We start from the raw sequence: 13,845 nt of genomic DNA on the forward strand, positions 1-13,845 counted from the left end.
TAGATATTTAAAATAAATACTTGTAGGGTGTAGAGACTACACTATATTCCATAGAATGATCAGAGAGGAATCGTATACGGAATCTGATTACCCCAACAGTCTGAATACGTCTTATCGTCAGAATGGTAACATTACACCGGAAAAGTCAATAACAGAAGCCGATATGGCACTAGAGAGCGGCTTTTATTGGAATATAAAAGTTTACACATTTTAATTTGCGTTCCTAGTAAATGTAGTGGCTCCCAAAATGTCCTTGACTTTCTCCCGTGAGTCATCCTCTCCACAGCAGAGGTCAACGGGCGACAGTTGGCAGTCTGCCTCAAGAGCATTGCGTGAAACGAATATGGCCTTTGGTTTTCTGAGCAGGATTTATGCCGACCCATACCTTTCCAGTAGAGGTATTAGGACAAATTTTTCTTCGCGAAGTTAAAATTTTACGCCCAACGTGGGGCTCGAACCCACGACCCTGAGATTTTTTTTTTTTTTTTTTTTTTTTAACGTATATAGACTTTTATTTACAAAATAACAAATTCGTTTTACAAAATACAGTTTACATTTTACATGTAGAGACGAGACAATCCATTCTTTATTTTTATTTTTCTGTTACTGTACTGTCCAGGTAATTATTTCATTTGGTATTTTTTTTTAATTTTTTTTAATATTTTTCGAAAAGTCTGTCAGTCAGAGGTTTTTTTAGTTGTTTCTTGCACCGTTTATTGTTGTAGTTTAGCAATTTAGCTTTTCTGAGCCTTTGTACGCTACATTTATACGTAGGCAGAGTGAATATGGAGTAAGCATTGATTGTACGATCTAGTTATTTACAGAGAATAATTAGTATATAAGAAAACAAAGTTATTTTATGGAATTTTACTTATTACTAGTTATGGTATTATTATTGTTATTATTTTTGTAGATGTTTTGAGTTGAGGATGTACTCTATTCATTTTAAAATACTGTTGTGCTATTACTATCCTCTTTTTAAATCTTGTGTTAGAAAACAAGGGGGAGGTATTTTACGTTGGGTTTTGAAAAACGAGACCTTAGTGGGACATGCACTAGGCATGAAATCAGTTTGATAGAAATATTAACGAGTGTATCAGTTGTCAGCTCTTGTTTGATGGGTAAAGTGGTATCCATAGGGGAAACCCTCATGAAAAACTATCTTAACATATTAAACAATCCATGACAAAAGAAAAAGGACATTTACTATTTTAGCGAATTATTAAACCTATTTTTTTTCGATTGAGCAAAGAGCAATACACTAGGAAGCATTATATAGTGCAATTTTAGAGCTAGTTTACTATCGGTGGTGCGTGAGAGTGAGGAAGGCTGAAAGGAGGAAACTATTCGTGGTGGCAAGACAGACATATATAAGCATGTAAATCACTAGTTTGTTGTACTGATAGGCCTGTAATAGTTTTGTGGTACTCACAGTTTCGCACACCTCTCGATTGCACACGATGGAAGGTAGAAAAACAAAAAAAAACACAAAAGACAAAGGGACACTCGGAGCTACGGTTATATTGACACTATATTGTAAACTTTTACGCGTTCGATCACTTTTCACTGTCACTTTTTTTTTCTTTTTTTAATATAAAGCACTTTAGCACTGTAACACACGCATCACTGTTGGTGCTTTTGGGATGTGGGAGGACATCTGCGACTGCGGCAAGGGCGTGGGGGGGTTTGCGGCGATGGCAGCGGCGGCGGCGGCGGCGGCAACGGTGGTGGCGATGGCGGACACGTCACGTGGCGGCAGACAGGGCGTCCCTGAAGGCGGCGGTCAGCGGGATCTCCAGGAAGTTGTGGAAAGTCTGACGATATGTAGCGCGTTGTTTTGCCCTCTTGTGCTCTTCCCACAAGTCCGTGAGGAACTGCACGCTGTCTGACTGCTTTTTGGCAATGACTGCGTGTGCAGTCATGGCGAGTATCCACATCGTGGCCGTTCGTTTTGGCCTAGGGAACGGTTTCGCGTCAGGGACAGTGAGAGCCGTGACTTGGATGTTTCTTGGGTCGCTTCTGTTCATGTGGGCTATTATCTTCTTGCTTGTCTCCCATATGTTGCTGGTTGCCCTGCATAGGAAACGGTGCTCTACAGTGTCCTTTTCGTTGCACGTTTCACAATTGGGCGATTCTTTTATCCGGATTCGCGCCAGCCTCTCGTTGGTCGGTACGGTGTTGTGCACTACCTTGTACCACGTAGATCTGGCGTGCTCCGGTATTGCTTTTTCTGAGATATTTCTCCAGACGACTGGCCAGTCGTGGTCTGGAGATTTTATCTCGATTCTTGTTCTGTGTGTTTGCCCTCTTAGTGCGCCGTAGATGTTTTTCGCCGTCCTTAGCTGCGGGTTTGTTACGGTGGGCAGTGCGTAACTTTTATCGAGGATCAGTTGCCTGATGTGTCGCATCTTAAACGGTATGTGACTGGTGTCAACCGGCGCTTCTTCTGATCGTGGCCTGTAGATGTTTATTAGGCAGGCCGTGATGCTGTCTTTGTTTTTGCTCTCCATTTGGATTGCTCTGTGGAGCAGCAGCGCAGCACACTTTGTCCTGACGTCCACCAGCCCCAGCCCTCCTTCCTCCTTCTTCAGTGAGCACGTCGCCTGCGATACTTTGAATATTTCCCGCCTCCACAGCAGGTAGTAGACGGCTCCTTGTATCGCTCGGGCGATTTCTGTTGGTGCACTCAATATCTGTGCCACGTACCAGGCTTTCGACAGGATCGTTGTGTTGATCAATTCTGCTTTTTGTCCTAATGTTAGATGTCTACTCGAGTGAGTCCTGGCGAGCCCTCGTATTGTATGTAGGGTTGTTCGCCAGTTCTGTGTCGCCATCTTTAGTGGGCATTTTTGGATGAGTATCCCTAGTGTTTTGTGGGTCTCGGTTACTCGATACCACTCCCTGTTGATGGTCAGACTTCCGTTGCCAATGGGGAGCAGCACGGTTTTTCTGGGATTGACCCTTGCTCCCGATGCGTTTTGAAATGTTTTGATTATCGGTTCTATTTCGTCTATCTCCTGCTCGTTGTTGACAAAGATTCCCACATCGTCGGCGTAGGCCATGCATGTGACCTTCTGCTGCCCGATTTGGTAACCGTGCAGGCTTGCAGCCAGTTTACGTAGCAGTGGATCAAGCGCTGCCGCGAAGAGGGCCATGGACAACGGGCAGCCTTGCCTTACTGACTTGCCTAGTTTTAACCTTTTTGTTGTCCATCCATTTACAGTTATTATCGATGAGGCGTTCTTTAGAAATTTTCTTATAATGTCGGTGAATTTTTGTCCGAATCCGAGTTTGGTTAACGTTTGCAGGAGATATCGGTGGCTGATCCTGTCGAAAGCCTTGTGGAAGTCAACAGAAATTATTGCTGCGGTCGTTCTGCTGGTGGCGGCGTGCGCAATTACGTCTCTGTATGCGCAGGCGGCGTCGAATATGCTCCTGCCGAGCACTGCACACGTTTGCCACGGGCTGATCGCCTTCATTAACGCAGTCTTGATGTTATTTGCGAGGCATTTCGCGGCAATCTTGTAATCTGCATTCAGCAAGGTTATGGGCCTGAACTCTTCGATGTGTTTCGCTGCCTTTGTTTTTGGGAGAAGGATTACCGTCCCTTCCAGAAAGGAGGCCGGTACTGCTGTCCCGTTTAGGATTTCGTTCACCATTTCTGTCAGATGTCTTCCTACTTGGTCCCAGAGCTGGCTGTAGAATTCCTTGGGGATGCCGTCGGCTCCTGGTGCTCTGCCGTTTGCGCTGTCTTTGAGGATGGCTCTCACCTCATCCTCTGTCACGTTTTCGGTCAGTAGCGCCCGATCTTGATCGGTCAAGAGCCGACGTGTCTCCAGCAGGATGTCTGCCGTTTTGGCATCGTCCGTCTCTTCGCTTCTGAAGAGCTTTTCGAAGTGGTTTTCCACGTGGTCCACAATTTCCCGCTTTGTGGACAGCTTGTTTCCGTCCTTATCGAGGAGTTCGGAGATAACCTTGCTGTTTGCCCTTTGCCTTTCCCTGACTAAGTGGTGCAGTGTGGCGGGCTCATCCTCGATGACGCCGTGCGTTTGACTGCGAGCGATGACGCCTTCCATTCGCTGCCGTTTCATGTTGAGCAGACGTGCTTTTAATCTTCTCACGCGCGTCAGGTACTGTAGGTCGTCAGCAGGGGCGTTAAGCGCGTCCTTAAGACAGAGTGCGTAGAAGTCTGCTGTGCTTTTCTTCCAGTATGCTTTTTCCGCGCTAGATTAAGAGTCTCATGCTCTACCGACTGAGCTAGCCGGGCTACATTTGTCAGTGATAACATTACAGTTATTAATACTTAAGATACCAGACTTCGCTTGCATACAACTGTCGTTCTCATAGATAAGAGTTATTTCTTTTACGTCCTGTCTGTTCTATTGAACGCAATATCAAGTTAAATGTTTCTCAAATGAATCAGCTTACGTTCACTATCGCACTCTCCTCCGTCCATCAGACTTTCACACCGCTTTCCCTTCCCGACGGCGGACAACTGAAATTAAGTAGCTGCCCTTGGTCCTCCAGTACACCTATTATATAGGTTCTGAAAAATGATAAAGTAAGTAGAATAAGCAGCAGGGCCTGTAAGACCAACCACACAATTTCATATCTAGCGATGCCATTTAATTGATAGCAATAATATTTTGGCTTATTTAACGGATACTTTCCGATAAATCAAAGGTAGCATAGCATTTCGGGCCAGGAGAGAGTTTTAGTATTTCTTCTGGATGTGTAATCCTCAAGCATTAGAATCACTTTAAACCGTGGACAAATGTTGATGGCACTATGCTATCACGTATGATGAATGAATGTCGTTAATGCACAATTAATCGATATCGGAGCGACATTGTCTTTTATTCGATAACAGCGCTACGTAACAGCAATTTCACACATAAAATTTATGTGTGACTATATTTTATGTTACTTGACAGTCAGTCTTCAATGGAAATTATAAGATTTAATATAATTTAAGTTCTGAAGGCATAACACCAGGGATGAACCCTGGAGGCGCGGGAAGTGTATTGTTCCAGACGTAAAGCAACCTACCGTTCCTTTATGACGGCGAACCATTTAGAACAACAGCTAAGACGGAGAATGACATGAAATCGTCTACTTACCCGACTGTACCGTTTCAAACCTAGCAAAAATTTGAAGTATTTGTTGAAAGCATAGGTCTCTTAGTATTTCGATCTGAAATTCTAAAGTGACCAATTGATTCCTCTCTGATACTCACTTTCTTCCTTATAAACCTGCTGCATTTATAGATGTCATCGCCTCTACTAACAATGAAAACATCACCAACTTAATGTCATAGAAGAAAAAAGCACTGTTGTAAGATGACATCCGAAGTAATCGATTGTGTATGAAAATTTGGGCCATAATTTAAATTTTACGCACATACGACTTGAGCGTTCCGCTTTTAAACATGCGCGCCAAACGGTTGTCTGGTACTCGCCTCGCCCCACTGCAATCGCTTAATGCCCAAGCGCGAAGTACTGTGTACTGAGCTTTACGCATTACAATTTTGACGCTGGTACCATGCTTTGTTCATTGTGTCACAGTGGGCGGTTTCTATCGTGTGGTTTGCGCCAGAGATCTCTCGGCTTTCAACATTTTTATCACGGAGGGAAAGAAAGGAGGGAGACGCCCCTACAGACTTGGGCTGCACGTTGTTTTGAAACCGGAGTGGGCGGAGAATGGCTCAAATGGTTCAAATGGCTCTGAGCACTATGGGACTTAACTACTGACGTCATCAGTCCCCTAGAACTTAGAACTACTTAAACCTAACTAACCTAAGGACATCACACACATCCATGCCCAGGCAGGATTCGAACCTGCGACCGTAGCGGTCACGCGGTTCCAAACTGCAGCGCTTAGAACCGCACGGCCACACCGGCCGGCGGGCGGAGAATGCCGTTATCTCATTTAGCCCAGACCATCAGAAGACTACTGTTCACGATTGCTTCTTCTTCTTCTTCTTCTTCTTCTTCTTCTTCTTCATTATTTCTGTCGTGTGCACGCAACAGCTGTTTTAAACACAAAAAATTGCAGTGCTTACATGAATAACATAGTGGCAGGAACGCAATTTCGAATGTTTTTCTGTTCTTGAATATGTAGTTCTTCTAGCAATGCGACACATTTGGCCTCGATAACGTAACTTGTTCTTTGCATATATATTTAGAATAACCTACAAGAGAATGAAGTGACGTGAAAAGGGTGCTTTCATAATTCTTGTAATTCCACTTTAAAAAAACAACCTTACGTTCGTGTCCTTCGTTAGACCATACACACCGGTCGCTGTGGCCGTGCGGTTATAGGCGCTTCGGTCCGGAATCGCGCTGCTGCCACGGTTGCAGGTTCGAATCCAGCCTCGGGCACGGGTGTGTGTGATGTCCTCAGGTTAGTTAGGTTTACGTAGTTCTAAGTCTAGGGGACTCATGACCACAGATGTTAAGTCCCATAGTGGTTAGAGCCATTTGAACTATTTGAATCATAAATGTATGCAATAAAGAAGGAAGCAATTCATGCTATCATGCCTTGTATCTGTCTACCAAAGTGAACCGTTATTTAAATGTCAAACAAGTAAACTGCATAGGAGTAAACCTCCATAAAGATAGAATTCTTGTTTTATTAGATTGTCAGTGCATTAGTCTCACTGTAGTTTACATGTATCCTCACTTTGAAATCTTACCTATGATGTGTCATTCAATGTGTGACCGATACCAGCAATTTACAGAGTAAAAACGCTGTATAATACTATAAATGCGATTACATGAAACGTCTCAAACGCTTAGTCATCGCACAATGGACATTTTGCTTTATGATGCATGTACGTTATTTTTTTAGTAATAATAGCCTGACCTATGTAACATATAGGCCTGCCTTTCCAACAATAGCCAATTTATTTCTTTTGCTAGAATATTTCTCGCCAGTAGCTCCGTCACCTTTTCAGGAATAACGAAACACGATTGGAATGTACGTCCACTTTGATCATCTGCTTCATTTTACTTTTGAATCTCATTTTAAGGTTTTCAAAGTATGTAAGTCTATACCATGCTTTATGATATACCAAGAGTCGGTTAGTTGGTTAGTTAGTTGCATGGTCCATGTACCATTTGCACGACAAATCTTAATTTTGTGAACCGAGTCATTTTATATGATCATCAATATTTTTTTAGAAATATGTCTCCACGCTTAGTTTCTTTGTTTTTTATTTAACGACAGATGTTAGTATTTTCCTACGCATCACCAATTACATATAACAATAATAGATAGTCTTCCGCATAACAGGAGGAGTTGTCAAAGAGAAACGTTTTCAGTTTAGTTCCAAATTTTACTTAGCACTGTGTCAGGCATTTCATATAATTTGCAAACTCGTGGAAAGTTTTGGTTGCAGCTTTGTGAACAAACCCTGTTTGTGCTACAGACAACCCCAATGCGGCGTAATGAATGCCATTGTTTTCTCCTGGCGTTGTATTTATCTTCCTGTTAGAGCGTAGTTCATTATTTAAGACATACTTCATGCGGGAATAGCTATACTGTCAAGCGGATGGATTGCTAATCACACGTCGAGCGGCAGCCAGGGAGGCAAGACGAAAAGGTCGCTCACGTAAGTATACGGCCAAAGCGTTCTTCAGAAAGGAAGCAAACGGCGCGCGCGCGTCACACACACACACACACACACACACACACACACACCACACGACCGCTATCTCCTGCTTTTCTAGCCAGAGTATTTATAAAGGCGGTCACGTCGCACGTGTTGTGAGCGGACGACACTGTTGATAAAAAGACGCTCGAATGTAGAGGCGTTTGCGATTTGGAACGCAATGAAAAATACAGGAAACAATAATCGTAAACAGCGCCAAGCACTATTCATACGTACAAAAGAAAATATTGCTTTAATGGCTGCACTTACGAATGAAATGTGATTTTTTTAAACTTCAGCTTACGATCAGCACACCCGTAAGTACAAACTCAAGCTGGCATTTTCGATGAAACAACTTTGTCTCCACACAATCAAAGCACCAGACACTATTTGGGATACGACTAAAAAAGTCGATAGATGTCCCCAATAGTCGAAACTGGGAACGTGTTTGTAAGAGTGACATCACAAGGCAGTGTCACGACGGTGAGCCACGGAGGTTTAAATGCGGTGAACCAAATGTTTTGGGCTATGTAAGATGACGGATGTCGGCTACAACTTTGTGACGTAATGACAACTCTCTTTCTTTTTTACCGCCATGATTTTATGTTGTGATGCACGAATACAGTATAAACGAATGAAACAAGTGTATGTGTCATTACAGAAATAGCGTAACGCTGCTCAGTTATTATCATCGATGTTGTCCATCATTTTTTTATTGTAAAACTAACACTGTTAATTGGACGTAAATTTGCAGCAGCTGCGCTGTTGTTCAACGTTATGGGAATGATTAAACCGTAAACCGAAAACCAGTAAATTCTTCAGTTGCTTAGGTGTATCCATTTTAATTTTGAAGTGTATATGGTGGGAATATTGTTAAAATATGAGCAATATTGAACGTCTGTGTGCGTAAGACAGACATATTACGTTATCATATTATTTACTTACTTTTCGCACAGATCAACATGCGTTTCTCGAATAAGATTTTGACACACGTTGGACAGACGTGGCACTTTCCCCCACCTCCTCTGCCCTCGCCTTCGACATCCCGTGAGTGGAAGGGTTCTGGTTGTCGCCTCTGTACAGTGCTTCGGGCTCGGATATAAGGTGGCTGTAGAGGGAGCGCGAAAGCTTAAAAGCTGTACATCCATAAGGTCATAACCGGACTATGAGAATTATGGTCCAAATTTTCGTGCGGGATCGATTGCTGGGGCTGTCTTGAAAGTGTGCTTCTATCTTCATAAAATGTGATTTCAAGTTGGTGATGTTTCCTTGTAAGACGTACTTCAATTTTTCTTCTCATACACTGTACCAAATTTTCTAAAACAAGTCATCTATTAACTCTTTTGGGCAGGATTAGAAATTAAATTCCTGGAAGCTTAAAACTTTGCGTTGGACCAGGAGTCAAACCCAGGACCTCTGCCTTTTATGTGCAACTGTGAAGACCGGTCCTGAGACGTGTTTTGGTAGCACAGGTGCTTGAGAGCACCTGCAGGCGAAAGGCAAAAGTCTCGGGTTCGTCCAGGTCCGGCACATTGTTTTAATCTACGCGGAAGTTTCAAATCAGCGCACACTCCGCTGCAGAGTGAATAATTCGTTCAAGCCTAGAGATATTTGTACTGACATTTACCGAAGATTCTGTTAGTTGGAACATATTTCTTCCTTCAGTCTTCTTCAGGTCGCCACATTCATATCGCTAAAATCTATACCTTGCACGATCGTACAGAGTATTTGAAACTGTAAGCAGCAGGAGTTCAGGACCACTAGTGTGAAACACAGGTTGCTTTATTACATGACGTTATGCAAATAGCAGTTGCAGGTGAACAGCTATATGCCGTTTCATTAGGTTTCAGAAAAACATACCACACTGTCGACTAATAACAAGATACAGCAATGCATAATGTCATCGCATACACGTAATCGATTCAAAGAATGTTTAGCTAATAAAACCCAGTACTTTATACTGTACTGCAAATGACAGGACCACTAATTTTCTCAGTATGTACAAACTATTTATCAAGAGCAACATGACTACCGACGTGTTCACTGACGATGCTGATGTTACGGGAAAATATCGTGGTTATACGATCGTTAGGAAGTGCTGCAAGCTTTTACGTGATTTCCACTTGATGTAACGAAAGGCAAGTGTGTATAAATGGAAGATAATGTATATAACAGCGAGAAATACACCGATAATATCCGATTAGAAGATTAGTGGCGAACATCTGGAGTACGTCACATCGTTTAAATATGTACGGGTTACATAAAACAATATGAAATATGTCGAAAGGGTATAGTCAGTATTAGAGTCGGAAAATGGTAGTTTTCGATTTATTGGAATAGTTTTCCCCATTGGCATAACATCTTTGTGGGCATGTTTATTATTCTTACAATAGATTGTATCCTTTCGTTTCCAACCCAGACCAATTTCCATGTTTTATTTTTCGCCCAGTGATCGAGAATCCTGGCATAGCTTTATCTAGTTATTGCCTTTACAAGGTGATATCCTACGAGAATGCAGTTTCTACCCGAGAAAACACCACCTCTACTGCAGATGATATGGCCTGCGCATTTTTGGCGGGCGACAACCGAGTTCCGTCCACCGCTTTGACTGCTGTTTCACTTCTGCAGTAAGATAGACAACCAATGCCGTTCTCATAGCAACTAACCAGAACACAAAATGAAATTATTTCATTTCAAAAGATCGAAACTTTGGTGATATATTCGGTTTTGCATGTGTTCTAGTAGCCTCGCTAGAGACATCAACTAGAAGTAAGCTGACATAAGGCCGGAAACCACACGAACTCATCTACGTAGTTAAGAACTCGATCTATCGACTACCGTTGAAGATTAAAACCTGTAGTAGCTGCAGAAGATAAGCTGTTACACACATGGCTGCTGCGGTTGCCCAGATATATGTGGATACTTTCTGTACGGTCTTCCCGTCAGCAGATTATGCGGTCGTCACTGATAACAGACTAAGCAGATAAATAGTGGTTCTGGATTAAAAACCTTGGAAAAGTCATCCTGAATTAAACAGTAACAAATACGTGTTACTTTTGTTTTTGGAGCTTTAACACTATTTATTTATCCACCTTATAAAGAGACGAGAAAGTACTACGTAACTGTTTACAACAAATATATACCTTTTAACATAGATACACACAATCTCTAGTTCATAATGGGTTTACATTCCTAAGCCCATGATTGAAATCCAGTCAGATAAATTATGAAGGCCTTCCACTGTCCTTGTAAATGTACTGAGGAAACACATGTTATGTGATGTAGTGTCTCCACCTCTTCGCCGCAGTCACACTAAGGAAAGGACTCCCATACCGATTGGTGCAGCAGTGCTTCACACATGTGTTCAAAACGTTATTTTATCTCTGAGAAAGTGGCGGTCGGACTCTGTTTAAACGTCGTAGAAGCTTTTCTGATACGTGGGCCCGTTAGCTCAGTTGGTTAGAGCGTCGTGCTAATAACGCGAAGGTCGTGGGTTCGATCCCCCCACGGGCCACTGTTTTACCAATCTATTACAAAATACGCGACAATAACTTATACGGTCCAGAAACTCGAAATTTCTCCTCAAACACACTGCATGTTGATTTCGTGCAGGAACTGGTGATAAATCTTTTGACTTTTTCTTCTTTTTTATAAGATGTTGATTACATAAAGCATTGTTTCTAACGATTGACGAATGTGTCCTATCAATTGGCACTTCATGTTGTGAAGTATGAAATAAAAACTTACTTACGTAGTATGTATTTCGTTCAAAAAACAAAAAACGCTGCTCCCTCTGCTGTAACATGAATTGCACAATCTTAATTTCAATGGTGTTTTAATAAGTGTGTCCGTTATTTCACGTATATTTTCAGTCTGTTCATTTCTCTATTTCATTATTCACCACTCAAGGTCAATACGGTATGCTTAATTTTTCATTTTTGTTTCTTCCCAATATGTGCACCTGCTGCTCTTCTAAGTAATATCATAAGTGAGCTGTTTACCCTTTTAGTCGTTTGCTTTCGTAATACCCATTTTCCACATCCACGAAGCAACGTTAGCACTGCCATTACCTTGTAGAATTCAAGCATTTGCCCTATGGCACTCTAACATCTCCACTTGATGCTTCTCAGAGGTTACCTATATTGTTAGACACTACCTAAATTGTTAGACACTCATCCTGATGCTATAATTTACTTAGTGTATCAGCTATATATACGACTGTAAATCTACAACGCATCTGTTTTGGTGTAAAGTGTGAGATTTTAAGTTACTAAAAACTCTATTATCAGAATTATGGCCTAAATTTTCGCTAGGGATCGTTTGCTGGGGCTGTCTTGAAAGTGTGGTTTTATCTTCATAAAATTTGATGTCAAGTTGATGATCCTTCCTTGCAAGACGTACTGAAATTAAATTCCTGCCATGTTAAAACTTTGCGCCGGACCAGGACTCAGACCTTTGCCCTGTATCTGCTACTGTGAAGGCCAGTCCCGAGACGTGTTTGGGTAGCACAGGTGCTGGAGCACCTGCTGGCGAAATGCGAAGGTCTCGGGTTAGAGTCCCGGTACGGCACACAGTTTTAATCTACGTGGAAGCACACAGTTTTAATTTACGTGGAAGTTTCAAATCGGCGTACACTCCCGCTGCAGAGTGAATAATTCGTTCAAGGCCAGAGATATTCGTACTGACATTTACTGAAGATTCTGTTAGTTGCAACATATTTCTTCCATCAGTCTTCTTCAGGTCGCCACATTCATATCGTTAAATGTCAATCTCTTGCACGATCGAACAGAGTATTTGAAACTGTACGATTATACCGTTTGGAAAGGAAAAGGAATCTATCTCCATAAACCAGCAGGAGTTCAGGACCACTAGTGTGAAACACAGGTTGCTTTATTACATAACGTCATGCAAAAAGCAGTTGCATGTGAACAGGTACATGCCGTCTCACTAGGTATCCGAAAATGGTTCAAATGGTTCTGAGCACTATGGGACTTAACTTCTGAGTTCATCAGTCTTCTAGAACTTAGAACTACTTAAACCTAACTAACCTAAGGACATCACACACATCCATGCCCGAGGCAGGATTCGAACCTGCGACCGTAGCGGTCGCGCGGTTCCAGACTGTAGCGCCTAGAATCGCTCAGTCACCCCGGCCGGCGGCAAGTGGGAAGCAACCTGATGTTGGTACCTGGGTGACAAATGCGAGAGCTGTCCCATCGACACATTGGCAAACGTCCTATCATGTTGGTCCGATTTCAGCCACCGTGTCCAAATGCTCACGACTCTAGCAGATATGGGTCTTGGCAGGAAGGTTGACAGGAAACATAAGGTGGATACCTGGATATTCAGAAGAGTCCTCTCTCCCTGGCCAGGAACAATTATCAAAGGCGCAAAGCTTTCGCGACTCGGTTAAAGCACTTGTATAAAATGGGGCTATAGCCTTTGGGACAATGCGCTAGGGGCTCCTCTCTCGTTGATGCTAGGACACCCCCGCTGCTCGACCAGTGTTCGCCAAAGTCAGTTCCACTGCCTGAAAGTAGTAGCTAGGGCTCCTAGGCCCTTCCGATATACCTGCGTCCGAATTCCTCCTTGTTCCACAACAGCAATCAAGTGGCCTTTTTCGACATCTACACACCGCGAGCTTTCCTTCTCCTACCCACAGCTGTAAATGTCCAGCAAAACATAAACACAGTCCCTGTCAGCTCTAACTGCTCCACGCAATACGCTGCTAATGAACTTAGGATGAAACCACTGTCAACAATCCTAAATCAACTTTTTATCGATCACAGTATCATCAGAACTAGATACAAATACTCTAACAACTGAATAATATGAGTGAAAGAAAGACGAGCCCAAACGAATTGCCGTATTACAATTAAGACTGTTCGGTTGTTAATGACTTAGTCCAAACTTGACCATTTTCTTTGTACGACGTCATTTTGCTCCTTGTTGTAAAGATATTCAGACTGCAGCTTTCGCTGTTATGTGCAGCCCCATAACCGTGTGTACACAAATTTACCGAAAATTTCTTGCGTTAGTATCTGAACCTCCCTCAACAGACACCGCCTCGGCGAAACACTGTCTGTGTGAACGAGCGTGTCTGTGTGAACCAATGATGTGGAGGGCTGTACTAGCGGTAACGTAACTACAGGCATGGTCTCCCGTGCCATGCAGGGCACCACAGAGAATCCAGA

The 13,845-nt window shown here is 42.7% G+C and overlaps 1 non-coding gene across 1 annotated transcript; it reads left to right on the forward strand.

Annotated features, from left to right (window-relative positions):
• Window positions 1–11,091: 11,091 nt before the first annotated feature.
• On the forward strand, window positions 11,092–11,165 carry Trnai-aau. Its single transcript has one exon. It is a non-coding gene; the product is annotated as a tRNA-Ile (tRNA).
• The last annotated feature ends 2,680 nt before the right edge of the window (window positions 11,166–13,845 follow it).

This window comes from Schistocerca americana, chromosome 8, assembly GCF_021461395.2.
Source record: "Schistocerca americana isolate TAMUIC-IGC-003095 chromosome 8, iqSchAmer2.1, whole genome shotgun sequence".
NCBI lineage: Eukaryota > Metazoa > Arthropoda > Insecta > Orthoptera > Acrididae > Schistocerca > Schistocerca americana.